A 5,837-nucleotide genomic window follows, 5' to 3' on the forward strand; every position below is an offset into this window, starting at 1 on the left:
AGGCGGGGGGGGGGTAGCTAGCTGGATAGCGTAGAGTGTTGGGAGTTGTACAGTCTGGCTATGGGGCTAAGGGTTGCCGAGGGTGTAAGTGCTATTCCATGTACGGGCAGCCGACTCACTTGGGGTGATTCGTGGGGGTGTGGGGGGAAGGGGGTGTCAGAGCCAGAGAACATCCACCCCCTCTGCCCCCGAAAAACCCAACGCTCCATACCCTCCGGGCTCACGCACGAATTCCCAACCCCTAACATCGCTCCGCGTACGAGCTGTTTGCCAAAAGAGTCATCCCCCTGTACACGAATAATAGGGGTGGGCTGTCATACATGATTTTTTGATGTCTCCGTAAATTGATTGGCAGAACGTTAACGGGGCGCTACGGGACCACCCGGCGTTATCTTGGTATTCCACACGCGAAATAATCACCTTGCAATAGCGGAGAATTTTTTTATCGAAGTAATTTCTGTCGAAACTACCCTAAATCTTCGTCCGACATTACTTTGCGCGACACGTTGACTCTTATCTTCTACTTAAGCGCGCTTAGCCTTTGCTTGTTTTTTATTTCTTTTTTTTTTTTTTTCTTCTTATCCACCCCCCTCCTCCGCCCCTTCCTCTCCTATACCCCACATCATCAACCCTCGCATTCTCGCGTCATCCCTCTTTCGCTTCCCTCCGTGCCGCAGTCACACTCCACAATTTTCTGCCTGGCTCAGCCTCCAATCGATTCAAGTCAGCAAACCACCCTTACGCAATCCTCCCTCGGTCCCTCTTTTCCTGCCAAATTACGTAGCCCCAGCTACAATTATCAGTTAGGACCTAGACATTCCGCGTGACGGAGTAAAATTGCGGTAATTTCGTGAACGGAATATATGTGTCGGGCATAAGGGAGCAGCGGGACACTCCGGCAGGTCAGCAAATTTGACCGAGATCCAAGAACAATTGGAGTCAGGGAAGCCTAACAAAAAAGTATACTCGAATCGGATAGCGACGCCATTTGCAATAAGTAAAAAGATCGTAGGTCAGATCTTACCTCACTTTGGTAAATGAAGCTGGAGACCCCACGTGACCCATCCAACCACCGTGCAAAGCTGACCGATTGGAATTTGACTTGTTTACACGTAGAAGCGTCTATATAACTAAGGAGTTACGCAGGCTGGCGCTCCGAGCTCCCCTCCACCCTACGCCCCCTTCCTCACCTCATCGTGAAACCTCGAACCCGCGGTGAGGTTAGTTTTGGTGATAAGTGATCGCGGTCGCCGCCCGAAACTCTAATTAATACCTCAGCGCTTCGTTTGAGCCTCTGACTTATGACCCTGTCACCCCTGCGCCGAATTACACAAACTACATCGTTACGGCGTGTCCTTCGAGACTCGCTCGGCCATTTGTTATCGGGCAAGTTTACCCCGCCTCGACTTGGGCTTAACGTCTCACGCCACCGTTCGCCGTCGCCACCGTCGCTACCACAGCCTGCAGCAGCAGCAGCAGCAGCAGCAGCAGCAGTAACGCTGCTACCGAACGTTGCAACCGGCCGCAATTGGCTAGTAGCAGTTATCAGCCACGAACTATGAAGTATCTATACCGTCAACGTCACAATTTCCGGCACCTGGTTCCTGTAACAAAGCGCAGAAACGTGTTGATTGGCCCCGTCGAATGGATAAATCGATAAATTCTCATTATCGATAGTTCACTGTCTGGTTGTAGATTGTACGTTATATTCGAATGACAGTCATAGACGGAGCTGAATTAGGACGATTGTTCATTTTTATTTTTTACAATTTCCTGTAGATGGCGTTAGTGCGCACTTCTGCTATAAGTATTCCTTACTTTGAGGATCAATGAAAAATCCAATATCGTGTTTTCTCGTGACTTCCTTCCAAACGGCTTTTATTTTTTTATTTGTTTTTATTTCACTCTACTCTCTTACTACCCAGCTCCGACTGACTGTTCAATAAGAATTGACTGGGAGGTCTTTATCCTACTGCCACGTAAATTCAATAAGAGCCCTATAACAGCAGTAATGACTACTAGCATTTGTTTACTGAACGCTAGTTTTCCCTCGCCAGCGCCGCCGTGACCTTCCTAGAAACTCATAATGGTCTAGGTCTATGAAATCGAAGGAAATTGTCAAAGTTCCAAAGGTCAATATACATAAGCCTATGTATTATACCCTAAGAAAATGTCATTTGGATCATTCATCAAGGTGGTCGCTCGATCATCAGCATACTTATTACGTTATATACGAGGCTCGATGGAGTCGTCACGCGGGAGATTCAAATCTCAATTTTTATCACAGTGGAGTTGCATGCCACACGCTTTCACACACGATCACCGGGTCACTGAGGAGAAGGGGCGGTGGAAGGCGGTGTGAAGGGAACGAAAGTATAAGAAGCCACGTACATATATTATTCACGAGAATAAAGTTCAGCCAAGAGGTACGTACCTGGAGGTTTTCTCATGTTGCACCAAACACTTCGGTAGAATTCACCTACCTGAAGTAAGGTACACGTAAACACACAGCAGCCACCGTAGCCGGTACTCCGCGATGGTATTAGGTATTGATTAAACCCAACACTTGTACAGGGGTGAGTGAATGAGCGTTAGGGGTGCGAAATCCGTGAGGCAGTAGCGGAGGGTAATGGCGGCAATTAATATTATTTATCGACGTCTTAATCGTCCGACTACATCGAACCGCCGTCATTTTTGTTGACAGTGATCGGAGCAAGATGGTTTGGCCAGACGTGAGGAAGAGGGGCGAACAACCCTTGGCAGCGTCTGCGTAAACAATTTTTACAACCCTGTCTCCGTACTTTGATCGAAATAAGGAAAACACGTTCAGACACGTATCACTGTCTTTCTGGGTCCGTAAGAGCGTCGTGGTTAACGAAACGGCCGTCAGGTGGCTACAAGCTTGGCGCCCTGCGGCCCGTAGACGCGCGAGCTTACTAAAAAGAATATTCGTGGCAGCACCTGTGCTACAGTTACTTCTCCGAGAGACGTGATTAAAGAAGACAGGTTTAATGACGCTCTGCGTCAGACGGTACTGCCGAAAGTTTGGTTAGAGGCACGGCGGGTAGTCGTGAGTTCAAGAATACATAGGGTTCTGTGGCCACGGAATACCCAACGTCAGCAGAAGGTTCGGAATCTCTCGGGAATCGTAATGGCGCGACGGATTTCCCGGCTGACGGACGGAAGATATTGTTGGTGTTAGCATTAGCGCAGTGATAAGTGTTAACCGAACAGTGAACAATCGAATTCGAATCCAAGGAAAGTCAATCAGTTGGATAAAGCGTGAGTGAGTTCGAGAGAGAGAGAGAGAGAGAGAGAGGTGGCCGACAGGAGTATGCTGGTGCCAGTGATGGGGTTAGGATTTGCTGCTGACAGTGACGTCAAATGCTCATGTTTTGACTTTGACGCCAGGTGGCCGACAGGAGTATGCTGGTGCCTTAACCGAACAGTGAACAATCGAATTCGAATCCAAGGAAAGTCAATCAGTTGGATAAAGCGTGAGTGAGTTCGAGAGAGAGAGAGAGAGAGAGAGAGGTGGCCGACAGGAGTATGCTGGTGCCAGTGATGGGGTTAGGATTTGCTGCTGACAGTGACGTCAAATGCTCATGTTTTGACTTTGACGCCATTATCGCTAACTAGGATCGATGCTGGCTTCTTCAGAGTAATGTAATTTACGTGGTAATTTTTTATTATTAACATATATTACCTGAGATCACACAGGACACTTTTGTTCGTCTTCCTGCTGGCCAATTACCATTAACGGGCTCGAGTTCACTTCGGTAATCATCGGCTGCCGTCGGCTCGTTTATATTCTCTGTATATCTAATCTGCCATAAGAAAAATGCCTGAAATATCTATACCGTATAATTTAACGTGTGCGCCCAGAAAAAACGAGAGAACTTAAAACTTTATTTATCGCGCAAACGCCGTAACTTAAGTCTCTGCGAAACTCATTAGTCGAGTCGGCGGGCGATCGGCGTCGGTCCAGGCGAAACTTCGTAGCGGACCCTTAATAACGCTCGATACTTCATTTATTTGGCACCGACACCAACGGGAAACTATCGAAACTCTTACGACCCCCCACCTCCACAGCCCAACCCCTGATAACAAACCTCGTAAGAACTTTCAATTGAAATATTAATTGGTCCGCGCTGTTAAGGACCAAACGCACAGTCAATAAAATAACTTGTAAGATAGTAAAGTCATTACTGTCAATGTTGAAACTTATTACCGGGAATATGCTCGATATTCCATTTCGCTTCTGGAAGTATCCGATTGGATGAATTACTTCGTTCCAGTATCCCATCCACTTGGTGTTCGTTAAGTAGATTCTTTTTTCTTCTCTCCTTTCTACCATACACAAAACTTCACTTAAGGCTACCCCGTGTCCCAGGCTCAGCCATCAACTAAAAGCATTCAGGATGCATTTGATAGACGGATATACTAATTCAGTAGTTCGTAACGCGAAGTCAAAGAATTCTCAAGGTTAGAATCTACCAGGTCTCCTGCTGTAGTTAAGGGCAAAGGTGTCTGCGCTGGCAATTAGGACGCTTAGGTTGAACAGCTTAATTAAGCAGCGCCAGGGGTCGATGAATCGTAGATTCAGAGTTAGGAATGGAGCCGTGTAGCGGGCTTGGCCCATCTGTCGAAGGCGCCCTCCCTCCCTCCACCCCTGACATCCATCCCCTATTTCTCGGTGGCAGCTTGGCCCGCCCCTACCGTTACGACGCGGCCGACGGCTCAAACGATTATTAGAAGCTGAGGTTTACCCGGCTCGCGCCAAACTTCCTAACAACTTCGATGCCGGCAGGTCCTTGTTTCGACGATAATTAATCTTAACGAAAATGAACAGGTTCACCCCTCCGACCCCGCACCGCCCCCAGTCTATCCTCCAGGTCTTTTCCTCTTCCTCATTCTCATCCTGGTCGACCTCTACCTCGAGCCCTAGAAAGCCACCCTTACTCAACCTGCCTCCCCCCTCCCTCGGCCACCCTTCCGAATAACCCCTTCCGTCATCCACTCCCTTGGTCTGACGGCATGACAGCGTGACGGCATGATGGGAGTTAGTTACTTTTTCTCAGCTGAGTTGGCACCACTGGTCCGAGCTACCCCTTAGTCCTCTACACGTGTATCATCAGGTTTAAGCTCCAGAGGGTTGTAACTTCGGTACCCGAATACGGGTCACGTGCCGCGGGCCTAAAAGAAATTCGTATGATGACGGAGTAAAAATATTTATTAACATTTTTCCAGAAATTTCTTTTCAACAATTCATCCCTTAAACGGAATGCAACTGTACGGTATGGCTATTTTCACGTGCCGTATTCAGAGATTTGGATATGATAGTCGTGACCAAGCCAGTCGGTAGAGGACATGTAATTTCCTGTCCGCTAGTGGACACGCTGTTACTGCTGCCTTATGAATCGGCGGATCGAGCCGAGCTTTACCGAGTCGAGCCGAAGAACTGTATAACGACGTATAGGTGCTGGGGGAAGGGGGGGCGTGCAGGAGTTTTTTTCCACCTGACCTGCTGGAGGCTTGGAGCTCTATAGGGAAATAGAGAGAGATAGAGGGTGCAGGCTCGAATATATAGTCCACTCTAGTCGACTAGACAGAGAGATGCTTTTGGGGGTGAGTTCCAGGTTCGAGACGTAGCTTCCTACTAATCAACCTAATTCCTAACTTGTAAAACACACAAGCTGGTCGGACGGTCCTAACGAGGTTATCCCTTGTTAGGCATCGAACCCTTCTATATCTCGGCAGGACCCACGTCGCTCTCTGTACCGGCGTCGCGACGCAGCACGGTTCCACTTTGTTTTTTTTTTTTTTTTTTTTTTTTC

General features: G+C 48.1%; 1 protein-coding gene across 5 annotated transcripts in view; it reads left to right on the plus strand.

The window, feature by feature from the left end:
- LOC107273847 overlaps positions 1 to 5,837 on the plus strand; it is a 79,816-nt gene that overhangs the window by 29,811 nt on the left and 44,168 nt on the right. Inside the window, exon 1 of one of the 5 annotated variants that reach the window (XM_015752420.2) lies at positions 3,539 to 3,666. The exons of 3 other annotated variants lie outside the window; for them this stretch is intronic. The gene's annotated coding sequence lies outside the window, so the exon portion shown is untranslated. Of the gene's footprint in view, positions 1 to 3,538; positions 3,679 to 5,837 lie in introns of those variants that run through there. One more of the 5 variants, XM_015752421.2, reaches the window with a different exon arrangement.

The sequence above is a fragment of the Cephus cinctus genome, unplaced genomic scaffold (assembly GCF_000341935.2).
Source record: "Cephus cinctus unplaced genomic scaffold, Ccin1 Ccin1_scaffold1847, whole genome shotgun sequence".
NCBI classification, from domain to species: Eukaryota; Metazoa; Arthropoda; class Insecta; order Hymenoptera; family Cephidae; genus Cephus; species Cephus cinctus.